This window comes from Aegilops tauschii, chromosome 5 (genome assembly GCF_002575655.3).
Source record: "Aegilops tauschii subsp. strangulata cultivar AL8/78 chromosome 5, Aet v6.0, whole genome shotgun sequence".
Classification (NCBI taxonomy): Eukaryota; Viridiplantae; Streptophyta; class Magnoliopsida; order Poales; family Poaceae; genus Aegilops; species Aegilops tauschii.
In genome coordinates, this window is record NC_053039.3 from 151,216,666 (window position 1) to 151,231,987 (window position 15,322).

Genomic DNA, 15,322 nt, shown 5'->3' on the forward strand with positions numbered 1-15,322 from the left:
CATGTAGTCCAAATTTGAATTATTGACATAAAAGCATTGAAAACTGAGTTAATGCATAAAAATGTCCAAACGAACCCCGAAAAATCACAAAAATTCACACAACACTCCTGTTGTTCTATGTTGACACGAGAAAAAATTTGAAAGCAATAAGAGGCAATGGATATCATTTCGTCCCCAAAGGTGGGACGTTCCCTACCAAAAACCATCATGCTTGTTGTGAGAAGTTCCAGTTTCTGAGAAGCATATACCCAAACATGCCCCAAATGGAAGAAAATTTGTACCACGGCATATTGATGCCGCTCCATGACAGCATGCCAAGTTTCATGCATTTAACACAAGTTTTAGATTTACTATAATTTTGAAACCAGGCATCTCAATGTTTTGCCGGCAATCAATGTTTTGCCCTGGTGTTTGAAATTGATTCTCATTTCTTGCATGGGACCTAAGCATGCACCCAAGGACACAGATTTGTTTTTTCAACCAATTTATATGCACTGGAGCATGTGCATGTTGTTCAAATTTGAATTATGCACATAAATGCATTGAAAACTCAGTTAATGCATAAAAATGTCCAAACGAAACCTGAAAAATCACATAAATACACACAACCCTCCTGTTCTTCTATGTTGACATGAGAAAAAAATATGAATGCAATAAGAGGCAATGGATATCGTTTCGTCCCCAAAGGTGGGACGTTCCATACCGAAAACCATCATGCTTGTTGTGAGATGTTCCGGTTTGTGAGAAGCATATACCCAAACCTGCCCCAAATGGAACAAAATTTGTACCACGGCATGTTGATGCAGCTCCATGATAGCATGCCAAGTTTCATGCATTTCAGACGAGTTTTGGAGTTACTAGAATTTTAAAACCAGGCATCTCAATGTTTTGCCGGCAATCAACGGTGCCCTAGTCTTTGAAATTCATTCCCATTTCTTGCATGGGACCTAAGAATGCACCCAAGGACACAGATTTGAGTTTTTTGACCAATTTATATGCACTGGAGCATGTGCATGTAGTTCAAATTTGAATTATGCACATGAATGCATTGAAAACTCAGTTAATGCAAAAAATGTCCAAATGAACCCCGAAAAATAACAAAAATTCACACAACATTCCTGTTGTTCTATGTTGACACGAGAAAAAAATTTGAAAGCAATAAGAGGCAATGGATATCATTTCGTGCCCAAAGGTGGGACGTTCCCTACCGAAAACCATCATGCTTGTTGTGAGCAGCTCCGGTTTGTGAGAAGCATATACCCAAACCTGCCCCAAATGGGACAAATTTGTACCACGACATGTTGATTCCGCTCCATGATAGCATGCCAAGTTTCATGAATTTCAGACGAGTTTTGGATTTACTAGAATTTAAAAACCAGGCATCTCAATGTTTTGCCGGCAATCAATGGTGCCCTGGTGTTTGAAATTCATTCCCATTTCTTGGATGGGACCAAAGCATGCACCCAAGGACATAGATTTGATTTTTCGACCAATTTATATGAACTGGAGCATGTGCATGTAGTTCAAATATGAATTGTGCACATAAATGCATTGAAAACTCAGTTAATGCATAAAAATGTCCAAACGAACCCCGAAAAATCACAAAAATTCACACAACACTCCTGTTGTTTTATATTGACACGAGAAAAAAAATTGAAAGCAATAAGAGGCAATGGATATCGTTTCGTCCCCAAAGGTGGGACGTTCCCTACCAAAAACCATCATGCTTGTTGTGAGAAGTTCCGGTTTCTGAGAAGCATATACCCAAACCTGCCCCAAATGGAAGAAAATTTGTACCACGGCAAGTTGATGCCGCTCCATGACAGCATGCCAAGTTTCATGCATTTCATACGAGTTTTGGATTTACTATAATTTTGAAACCAGGCATCTCAATGTTTTGCCGGCAATCAAGGATGCCCTGGTGTTTGAAATTCATTCCCATTTCTTGCATGGGACGTAAGAATGCACCCAAGGACACAGATTTAATTTTTTGACCAATTTATATGCACTGGAGCATGTGCATGTAGTCCAAATTTGAATTATTGACATAAATGCATTGAAAACTGAGTTAATGCATAAAAATGTCCAAACGAACCCCGAAAAATCACAAAAATTCACACAACACTCCTGTTGTTCTATGTTGACACGAGAAAAAATTTGAAAGCAATAAGAGGCAATGGATATCGTTTCGTCCCCAAAGGTGGGACGTTCCCTACCAAAAACCATCATGCTTGTTGTGAGAAGCTCCGGTTTGTGAGAAGCATATACCCAAACCTGCCCTAAATGGGACAAAATTTGTACCACGGTAGGTTGATGCCGCTCCATGATAGCATGCCAAGTTTCATGAATTTCAGACGAGTTTTGGATTTACTAGAATTTTAAAAAACAGGCATCTCAATGTTTTGCCGGCAATCAATGTTTTACCCTGGTGTTTGAAATTGATTCTCATTTCTTGCATGGGACCTAAGCATGCACCCAAGGACACAAATTTGTTTTTTCAACCAATTTATATGCACTGGAGCATGTGCATGTTGTTCAAATTTGAATTTTGCACATAAATGCATTGAAAACTCAGTTAATGCATAAAAATGTCCAAACGAAACCTGAAAAATCACATAAATACACACAACCCTCCTGTTCTTCTATGTTGACACGAGAAAAAAATATGAAAGCAATAAGAGGCAATGGATATCGTTTCGTCCCCAAAGGTGGGACGTTCCATACCGAAAACCATCATGCTTGTTGTGAGATGTTCCGGTTTGTGAGAAGCATATACCCAAACCTGCCCCAAATGGAACAAAATTTGTACCACGGCATGTTGATGCCGCTCCATGATAGCATGCCAAGTTTCATGCATTTCAGACGAGTTTTGGAGTTACTAGAATTATAAAACCAGGCATCTCAATGTTTTGCCGGACTTCAACGGTGCCCTGGTCTTTGAAATTCATTCCCATTTCTTGCATGGGACCTAAGAATGCACCCAAGGACACAGATTTGAGTTTTTTGACCAATTTATATGCACTGGAGCATGTGCATGTAGTTCAAATTTGAATTATGCACATGAATGCATTGAAAACTCAGTTAATGCAAAAAATGTCCAAATGAACCCCGAAAAATAACAAAAATTCACACAACATTCCTGTTGTTCTATGTTGACACGAGAAAAAAATTTGAAAGCAATAAGAGGCAATGGATATCATTTCGTGCCCAAAGGTGGGACGTTCCCTACCGAAAACCATCATGCTTGTTGTGAGCAGCTCCGGTTTGTGAGAAGCATATACCCAAACCTGCCCCAAATGGGACAAATTTGTACCACGACATGTTGATTCCGCTCCATGATAGCATGCCAAGTTTCATGAATTTCAGACGAGTTTTAGATTTACTAGAATTTAAAAACCAGGCATCTCAATGTTTTGCCGGCAATCAACGGTGCCCTGGTGTTTGAAATTCATTCCCATTTCTTGGATGGGACCAAAGCATGCACCCAAGGACACAGATTTGATTTTTCGACCAATTTATATGAACTGGAGCATGTGCATGTAGTTCAAATATGAATTGTGCACATAAATGCATTGAAAACTCAGTTAATGCATAAAAATGTCCAAACGAACCCCGAAAAATCACAAAAATTCACACAACACTCCTGTTGTTTTATATTGACACGAGAAAAAAAATTGAAAGCAATAAGAGGCAATGGATATCGTTTCGTCCCCAAAGGTGGGACGTTCCCTACCAAAAACCATCATGCTTGTTGTGAGAAGTTCCAGTTTCTGAGAAGCATATACCCAAACCTGCCCCAAATGGAAGAAAATTTGTACCACGGCATGTTGATGCCGCTCCATGACAGCATGCCAAGTTTCATGCATTTCATACGAGTTTTGGATTTACTATAGTTTTTAAACCAGGCATCTCAATGTTTTTCCGGCAATCAATGATGCCCTAGTGTTTGAAATTCATGCCCATTTCTTGCATGGGACCTAAGAATGCACCCAAGGTCACAGATTTGAGTTTTTTGACCAATTTATATGCACTGGAGCATGTGCATGTAGTTCAAATTTTAATTATGCACATAAATGCATCGAAAACCCAGTTAATGCATAAAAATGTCCAAACGAAACCCGAGAAATCACAAAAATTCACACAACACTCCTGTTGTTCTATGTTGACACGAGAAAAAAATTTGAAAGCAATAAGAGGCAATGGATATCGTTTCGTCCCCAAAGGTGGGACGTTCCCTACTAAAAACCATCATGCTTGTTGTGAGAAGCTCCGGTTTGTGAGAAGCATATACCCAAACCTGCCCTAAATGGGACAAAATTTGTACCACGGTAGGTTGATGCCGCTCCATGATAGCATGCCAAGTTTCATGAATTTCAGACGAGTTTTGGATTTACTAGAATTTTAAAAAACAGGCATCTCAATGTTTTGCCGGCAATCAATGTTTTGCCCTAGTGTTTGAAATTGATTCTCATTTCTTGCATGGGACCTAAGCATGCACCCAAGGACACAGATTTGTTTTTTCAACCAATTTATATGCACTGGAGCATGTGCATGTTGTTCAAATTTGAATTATGCACATAAATGCATTGAAAACTCAGTTAATGCATAAAAATGTCCAAACGAAACCTGAAAAATCACATAAATACACACAACCCTCCTGTTCTTCTATGTTGACACGAGAAAAAAATATGAAAGCAATAAGAGGCAATGGATATCGTTTCGTCCCCAAAGGTGGGACGTTCCATACCGAAAACCATCATGCTTGTTGTGAGATGTTCCGGTTTGTGAGAAGCATATACCCAAACCTGCCCCAAATGGAACAAAATTTGTACCACGGCATGTTGATGCCCCTCCATGATAGCATGCCAAGTTTCATGCATTTCAGACGAGTTTTGGAGTTACTAGAATTTTAAAACCAGGCATCTCAATGTTTTGCCGGCAATCAACGGTGCCCTGGTCTTTGAAATTCATTCCCATTTCTTGCATGGGACCTAAGAATGCACCCAGGGACACAGAGTTGAGTTTTTTGACCAATTTATATGCACTGGAGCATGTGCATGTTGTTCAAATTTGAATTATGCACATGAATGCATTGAAAACTCAGTTAATGCATAAAAATGTCCAAATGAACCCCGAAAAATAACAAAAATTCACACAACATTCCTGTTGTTCTATGTTGACACGAGAAAAATTTTTGAAAGCAATAAGAGGCAATGGATATCATTTCGTCCCCAAAGGTGGGACGTTCCCTACCGAAAACCATCATGCTTGTTGTGAGCAGCTCCGGTTTGTGAGAAGCATATACCCAAACCTGCCCCAAATGGGACAAATTTGTACCACGACATGTTGATTCCGCTCCATGATAGCATGCCAAGTTTCATGAATTTCAGACGAGTTTTGGATTTACTAGAATTTAAAAACCAGGCATCTCAATGTTTTGCTGGCAATCAACGGTGCCCTGGTGTTTGAAATTCATTCCCATTTCTTGCATGGGACCTAAGCATGCACCCAAGGACGCATATTTGCTTTTTCGACCAATTTATATGCACTGGAGCATGTGCATGTAGTTCAAATATGAATTATGCACATCAATGCATTGAAAACTCAGTTAATGCATAAAAATGTGCAACAACGAACCCCGAAAAATTGAAAGCAATAAGAGGCAATGGATATCGTTTTGTCCCCAAAGGTGGGACGTTCCCTACCAAAAACCATCATGCTTGTTGTGAGAAGTTCCGGTCTTGAGAAGCATATACCCAAACCTGCCCCAAATGGAAGAAAATTTGTACCACGGCATGTTGATGCCGCTCCATGACAGCATGCCAAGTTTCATGCATTTCAGACGAGTTTTGGATTTACTATAATTTTGAAACCAGGCATCTCAATGTTTTGCCCTGGTGTTTGAAATTGATTCTCATTTCTTGCATGGGACCTAAGCATGCACCCAAGGACACAGATTTGTTTTTTCAACCAATTTATATGCACTGGAGCATGTGCATGTTGTTCAAATTTGAATTATGCACATAAATGCATTGAAAACTCAGTTAATGCATAAAAATATCCAAACGAAACCTGAAAAATCACATAAATACACACAACCCTCCTGTTCTTCTATGTTGACACGAGAAAAAAAATATGAAAGCAATAAGAGGCAATGGATATCGTTTCGTCCCCAAAGGTGGGACGTTCCCTATCGAAGACCATCATGCTTGTTGTGAGAAGCTCCGGTTTGTGAGAAGCATATAATCAAACCTGCCCCAAATGGGACAAAATTTGTACCACGGCATGTTGATTCTGGTCCATGATAGCATGCCAAGTTTCATGAATTTCAGACGAGTTTTGGATTTACTGGAATTTAAATACCAGGCATCTCAATGTTTTGCCGGCAATCAACGGTGCCCTGGTGTTTGAAATTCATTTTCCCATTCCTTGCATGGGACCTAAGCATGCACCCAAGGACACAGATATGTTTTTTTGACCAATTTATATGCACTGGAGCATGTGCATGTAGTTCAAATTTGAATTATGCACATAAATGCATTAAAAACTTAGTTAATGCATAAAAATGTCCAAACGAACCCCAAAAATAACAAAAATTCACACAACACTCCTGTTGTTCTATGTTGACACGAGAAAAAAATTTGAAAGCAATAAGAGGCAATGGATATCGTTTCGTCCCCAAAGGTGGGACGTTCCCTACCGAAAATCATCATGCTTGTTGTGAGCAGCTCCGGTTTGTGAGAAGCATATACCCAAACCTGCCCCAAATGGGACAAATTTGTACCACGACATGTTGATTCCGCTCCATGATAGCATGCCAAGTTTCATGAATTTCAGACGAGTTTTGGATTTACTAGAATTTAAAAACGAGGCATCTCAATATTTTGCCGGTAATCAACGGTGCCCTGGTGTTTGAAATTCATTCCCATTTCTTGGATGGGACCAAAGCATGCACCCAAGGACACAGATTTGATTTTTCGACCAATTTATATGAACTGGAGCATGTGCATGTAGTTCAAATATGAATTGTGCACATAAATGCATTGAAAACTCAGTTAATGCATAAAATTGTCCAAACGAACCCCGAAAAATCACAAAAATTCACACAACACTCCTGTTGTTTTATATTGACACGAGAAAAAAAATTGAAAGCAATAAGAGGCAATGGATATCGTTTCGTCCCCAAAGGTGGGACGTTCCCTACCAAAAACCATCATGCTTGTTGTGAGAAGTTCCAGTTTCTGAGAAGCATATACCCAAACATGCCCCAAATGGAAGAAAATTTGTACCACGGCATGTTGATGCCGCTCCATGACAGCATGCCAAGTTTCATGCATTTCATACGAGTTTTGGATTTACTATAATTTTGAAACCAGGCATCTCAATGTTTTGCCGGCAATCAACGATGCCCTAGTGTTTGAAATTCATTCCCATTTCTTGCATGGGACCTAAGCATGCACCCAAGGACAGAGATTTGACTTTTCGACCAATTTATATGCACTAGAGCATGTCCATGTAGTTCAAATTTGAATTATGCACATAAATGCATTGAAAAATCAGTTAATGCATAAAAATGTCCAAACGAAACCCGAAAAATCACATAAATACACACAACCCTCCTGTTCTTCTATGTTGACACGAGAAAAAAATATTAAAGCAATAAGAGGCAATGGATATCGTTTCGTCCCCAAAGGTGGGACGTTCCATACCGAAAACCATCATGCTTGTTGTGAGATGTTCCGGTTTGTGAGAAGCATATACCCAAACCTGCCCCAAATGGAACAAAATTTGTACCACGGCATGTTCATTGCCCCTCCATGATAGCATGCCAAGTTTCATGCATTTCAGACGAGTTTTGGAGTTACTAGAATTTTAAAACCAGGCATCTCAATGTTTTGCCGGCAATCAACGGTGCCCTGGTCTTTGAAATTCATTCGCATTTCTTGCATGGGACCTAAGAATGCACCCAAGGACACAGAGTTGAGTTTTTTGACCAATTTATATGCACTGGAGCATGTGCATGTTGTTCAAATTTGAATTATGCACATGAATGCATTGAAAACTCAGTTAATGCATAAAAATGTCCAAATGAACCCCGAAAAATAACAAAAATTCACACAACATTCCTGTTGTTCTATGTTGACACGAGAAAAAAATTTGAAAGCAATAAGAGGCAATGGATATCATTTCGTGCCCAAAGGTGGGACGTTCCCTACCGAAAACCATCATGCTTGTTGTGAGCAGCTCCGGTTTGTGAGAAGCATATACCCAAACCTGCCCCAAATGGGACAAATTTGTACCACGACATGTTGATTCCGCTCCATGATAGCATGCCAAGTTTCATGAATTTCAGACGAGTTTTGGATTTACTAGAATTTAAAAACGAGGCATCTCAATGTTTTGCCGGTAATCAACGGTGCCCTGGTGTTTGAAATTCATTCCCATTTCTTGGATGGGACCAAAGCATGCACCCAAGGACACAGATTTGAATTTTCGACCAATTTATATGAACTGGAGCATGTGTATGTAGTTCAAATATGAATGGTGCACATAAATGCATTGAAAACTCAGTTAATGCATAAAATGTCCAAACGAACCCCGAAAAATCACAAAAATTCACACAACACTCCTGTTGTTTTATATTGACACGAGAAAAAAAATTGAAAGCAATAAGAGGCAATGGATATCGTTTCGTCCCCAAAGGTGGGACGTTCCCTACCAAAAACCATCATGCTTGTTGTGAGAAGTTCCAGTTTCTGAGAAGCATATACCCAAACATGCCCCAAATGGAAGAAAATTTGTACAACGGCATGTTGATGCCGCTCCATCACAGCATGCCAAGTTTCATGCATTTCATACGAGTTTTGGATTTACTATAATTTTGAAACCAGGCATCTCAATGTTTTGCCGGCAATCAATGATGCCCTAGTGTTTGAAATTCATTCCCATTTCTTGCATGGGACCTAAGAATGCACCCAATGTCACAGATTTGAGTTTTTTTGACCAATTTATATGCACTGGAGCATGTGCATGTAGTTCAAATTTTAATTATGCACATAAATGCATCGAAAACCCAGTTAATGCATAAAAATGTCCAAACGAACCCCGAGAAATCACAAAAATTCACACAACACTCCTGTTGTTCTATGTTGACACGAGAAAAAAAAATTGAAAGCAATAAGAGGCAATGGATATCGTTTGGTCCCCAAAGGTGGGACGTTCCATACCGAAAACCATCATGCTTGTTGTGAGATGTTCCGGTTTGTGAGAAGCATATACCCAAACCTGCCCCAAATGGAACAAAATTTGTACCACGGCATGTTGATGCCGCTCCATGATAGCATGCCAAGTTTCATGCATCTCAGACGAGTTTTGGATTTACTAGAATTTTAAAACCAGGCATCTCAATGTTTTGCCGGCAATCAACGGTGCCCTCGTCTTTGAAATTCATTCCCATTTCTTTCATGGGACCTAAGAATGCACCCAAGGACACCAATTTGATTTTTCGACCAATTTATATGCACTGGAGCATGTGCATGTAGTTCAAATTTGAATTATGCACACAAATGCATTGAAAACTTAGTTAATGCATAAAAATGTCCAAACGAACCCCAAAAATCACAAAAATTCACACAACACTCTTGTTGTTCTATGTTGACACGAGAAAAAAATTTAAAAGCAATAAGAGGCAATGGATATCGTTTCGTCCCCAAAGGTGGGACGTTCCCTACCGAAAACCATCATGCTTGTTGTGAGAAGCTCCGGTTTGTGAGAAACATATACCCAAACCTGCCCCAAATGGGACAAATTTGTACCACGACATGTGGATTCCGCTCCATGATAGCATCCCAAGTTTCATGCATTTCAGACGAGTTTTGGATTTACTAGAATTTTAAAACCAGGCATCTCAATGTTTTGCCGGCAATCAACGGTGCCCTGGTCTTTGAAATTCATTCCCATTTCTCGCATGGGACCTAAGAATGCACCCAAGGACACAGACTTGATTTTTCGAACAATTTATATGCACTAGAGCATGTGCACGTAGTTCAAATTTGAATTATGCACATAAATGCATTGAAAACTACGTTAATGCATAAAAATGTCCAAATGAACCCCGAAAAATAACAAAAATTCACACAACTTTCCTGTTGTTCTATGTTGACACAAGAAAAAAATTTGAAAGCAATAAGAGGCAATGGATATCATTTCGTCCCCAAAGGTGGGACGTTCCCTACCAAAAACCATCATGCTTGTTGTGAGAAGCTCCGGTTTGTGAGAAGCATATACCCAAACCTGCCCCAAATGGGACAAATTTGTACCACGACATGTTGATTCCGCTCCATGATAGCATGCCAAGTTTCATGAATTTCAGACGAGTTTTGGATTTACTAGAATTTAAAAACCAGGCATCTCAATGTTTTGCTGGCAATCAACGGTGCCCTGGTGTTTGAAATTCATTCCCATTTCTTGCATGGGGCCTAAGCATGCACCCAAGGACGCATATTTGATTTTTTGACCAATTTATATGCATTGGAGCATGTGCATGTAGTTCAAATATGAATTATGCACATAAATGCATTGAAAACTCAGTTAATGCATAAAAATGTCCAAACGAACCCCGAAAAATTGAAAGCAATAAGAGGCAATGGATATCGTTTTGTCCCCAAAGGTGGGACGTTCCCTACCAAAAACCATCATGCTTGTTGTGAGAAGTTCCGGTTTCTGAGAAGCATATACCCAAACCTGCCCCAAATGGAAGAAAATTTGTACCACGGCATGTTGATGCCGCTCCATGACAGCATGCCAAGTTTCATGCATTTCAGACGAGTTTTGGATTTACTATAATTTTGAAACCAGGCATCTCAATGTTTTGCCCTGGTGTTTGAAATTGATTCTCATTTCTTGCATGGGACCTAAGCATGCACCCAAGGACACAGATTTGTTTTTTCAACCAATTTATATGCACTGGAGCATGTGCATGTTGTTCAAATTTGAATTATGCACATAAATGCATTGAAAACTCAGTTAATGCATAAAAATATCCAAACGAAACCTGAAAAATCACATAAATACACACAACCCTCCTGTTCTTCTATGTTGACACGAGAAAAAAAATATGAAAGCAATAAGAGGCAATGGATATCGTTTCGTCCCCAAAGGTGGGACGTTCCCTATCGAAGACCATCATGCTTGTTGTGAGAAGCTCCGGTTTGTGAGAAGCATATAATCAAACCTGCCCCAAATGGGACAAAATTTGTACCACGGCATGTTGATTCTGGTCCATGATAGCATGCCAAGTTTCATGAATTTCAGACGAGTTTTGGATTTACTGGAATTTAAATACCAGGCATCTCAATGTTTTGCCGGCAATCAACGGTTCCCTGGTGTTTGAAATTCATTCCCATTCCTTGCATGGGAGCTAAGCATGCACCCAAGGACACAGATATGTTTTTTTGACCAATTTATATGCACTGGAGCATGTGCATGTAGTTCAAATTTGAATTATGCACATAAATGCATTAAAAACTTAGTTAATGCATAAAAATGTCCAAACGAACCCCAAAAATAACAAAAATTCACAAAACACTCCTGTTGTTCTATGTTGACACGAAAAAAAAATTTGAAATCAATAAGAGGAAATGGATATCGTTTCGTCCCCAAAGGTGGGACGTTCCCTACCGAAAACCATCATGCTTGTTGTGAGAAGCTCCGGTTTGTGAGAAGCATATACCCAAACCTGCCCTAAATGGGACAATTTTTGTACCACGGCATGTTGATGCCGCTCCATGATAGCATGCTAAGTTTCATGAATTTCAGACGAGTTTTGGACTTACTAGAATTTAAAAACCAGGCATCTCAATGTTTTGCCGGCAATCAACGGTGCCCTGGTGTTTGAAATTCAGTCCCATTTCTTGCATCGGACCTAAGCATGCACCCAATTTATATGCACTGGAGCATGTGCATGTATTTCAAATTTGAATTATGCACATAAATGCATTAAAAACTCCGTTAATGCATAAAAATGTCCAAACGAACCCCGAAAAATCACAAAAATTCACACAACACTCCTGTTGTTCTATGTTGACACGAGAAAAAAATTTGAAAGCAATAAGAGGGAATGGATATCGTTTCGTCCCCAAAGGTGGGACGTTCCCTACCGAAAACCATCATGCTTGTTGTGAGAAGCTACTGTTTATGAGAAGCATATACCCAAACCTGCCCTAAATGGGGCAAAATTTGTACCACGACATGTTGATGCCGCTCCATGATAGCATGCCAAGTTTCACGATTTTCAGATAAGTTTTGGAATTACTAGAATTTAAAAGCTGGGCATCTCAATGTTTTGCCGGCAATCAACGGTGCCTTGGTGTTTGAAATTCATTCCCATTTCTTGCATGGGACCTAAGCATGCACCCAAGGACACATATTTGATTTTACGACCAATCTATATGCACTGGAGCATGTGCATGTACTTCAAATATTAATTATGCACATAAATGCATTAAAAACTCAGCTAATGCATGAAAATGTCCAAACGAACCCCGAAAAATCACAAAAATTCACACAACACTCCTGTTGTTCTATGTTGACACTAGAAAAAATTTGAAAGCAATAAGAGGGAATGGATATCGTTTCGTCCCCAAAGGTGGGACGTTCCCTACCGAAAACCATCATGCTTGTTGTGAGAAGCTTCGGTTCGTGAGAAGCATATACCCAAACCTGCCCCAAATGGGACAAAATTTGTACCACGACATGTTGATGCCGCTCCATGATAGCATGCGAAGTTTCATGAATTTCAGACGAGTTTTGGATTTACTAGAATTAAAAACCAGGCATCTCAATGTTTTGCCGGCAATCAATGGTGCCCTTGTGTTTGAAATTCATTCCCATTTCTTGCATGGGACCTAAGCATGCACCCAAGGACACAAATTTGATTTTTCGACCAATTTATATGCACTGGAGCATGTGCATGTACTTCAAATTTGAATTATGCACATAAATGCATTGAGAACTCAGTTAATGCATAAAAATGTCCAAACGAACCCCAAAAATTCACAAAAATTCACACAACACTCCTCTTGTTCTATGTTGACACGAGAAAAAAAAATTGAAAGCAATAAGATGCAATGGATATCGTTTCGTCCCCAAAGGTGGGACGTTCCCTACCGAAAACCATCATGCTTGTTGTGACAAGCTCCGGTTTGTGACAAGCATATACCCAAACCTACCCCAAATGGGACAATATTTGTCCCACGGCATGTTGATGCCGCTCCATGATAGCATGCCAAGTTTCATGAATTTTAGACGAGTTTTGGATTAACTAGAATTTCAAAACCAGGCATCTCAATGTGTTGCCGGCAAACAACGGTGCCCTGATGTTTGAAATTCATTCCCATTTCTTGCATGGGACCTAAGCATGCACCCAAGGACACAAATTTGAATTTTCAACCAATTTATATGCCTTGGAGCATGTGCATGTATTTCAAATTTGAATTATGCACATAAATGCATTAAAAACTCAGTTAATGCATAAAAATGTCCAAACGAACCCCGAAAAATTACAAAAATTCACACAACACTCCTGCTGTTCTATGTTGAGACGAGAAAAAAATTTGAAAGCAATAAGAGGGAATGGATATCGTTTCGTCCCCAAAGGTGGGACGTTCCCTACCGAAAACCATCATGCTTGTTGTGAGAAGCTTCGGTTCGTGAGAAGCATATACCCAAACCTGCCCCAAATGGGACAAAATTTGTACCACGGCATGTTGATGCCGCTCCATGATAGCATGCCAAGTTTCATGAATTTAAGACGAGTTTTGGATTTACTAGAATTTAAAAACGACGCATCTCAATGTTTTGCCGGCAATCAATGGTGCCCTGGTGTTTGAAATTCATTCCCATTTCTTGCATGGGACCTAAGCATGAACCCAAGGACACAAATTTGATTTTTCGACCAATTTATATGCACTGGAGCATGTGCATGTACTTCAAATTTGAATTATGCACATAAATGCATTGACAACTCAGTTAATGCATAAAAATGTCCAAACGAACCCCCAAAAATCACAAAAATTCACACAACACTCCTCTTGTTCTATGTTGACACGAGAAAAAAAATTGAAAGCAATAAGAGGCAATGGATATCGTTTCGTCCCCAAAGGTGGGACGTTTCCTACCGAAAACCATCATGCTTGTTGTGACAAGCTCCGGTTTGTGACAAGGATATACCCAAACCTGCCCCAAATGGGACAAAATTTGTACCACGACATGTTGATGCCGCTCCATGATAGCATGCCAAGTTTCATGAATTTTAGACGAGTTTTGGATTAACTAGAATTTCCAAACCAGGCATCTCAATGTTTTGCCGGCAAACAACGGTGCCCTGATGTTTGAAATTCATTCCCATTTCTTGCATGGGACCTAAGCATACACCCAAGGACACAAATTTGAATTTTCAACAAATTTATATGCACTGGAGCATGTGCATGTACTTCAAATTTGAATTATGCACATAAATGCATTAAAAACTCAGTTAATGCATAAAAATGTCCAAACGAACCCCGAAAATTCACAAAAATTCACACAACACCCCTCTTGTTCTATGTTGACACGAGAAAAAAAATTGAAACCAATAAGATGCAATGGATATCGTTTCGTCCCCAAAGGAGGGACGTTCCCTACCGAAAACCATCATGCTTGTTGTGACAAGCTCCGGTTTGTGACAAGCATATACCCAAACCTGCCCCAAATGGGACAATATTTGTACCACGGCATGTTGATGCCGCTCCATGATAGCATGCCAAGTTTCATGAATTTTAGACGAGTTTTGGATTAACTAGAATTTCAAAACCAGGCATCTCAATGTTTTGCCGGCAAACAACGGTGTCCTGATGTTTGAAATTCATTCCCATTTCTTGCATGGGACGTAAGCATGCACCCAAGGACACAAATTAGAATTTTCAACCAATTTATATGCACTGGAGCATGTGCATGTATTTCAAATTTGAATTATGCACATAAATGCATTAAAAACTCCGTTAATGCATAAAAATGTCCAAACGAACCCCGAAAAATCACAAAAATTCACACAACACTCCTGTTGTTCTATGTTGACACGAGAAAAAAATTTGAAAGCAATAAGAGGGAATGGATATCGTTTCGTCCCCAAAGGTGGGACGTTCCCTACCGAAAACCATCATGCTTGTTGTGAGAAGCTACTGTTTATGAGAAGCATATACCCAAACCTGCCCTAAATGGGGCAAAATTTGTACCACGACATGTTGATGCCGCTCCATGATAGCATGCCAAGTTTCACGATTTT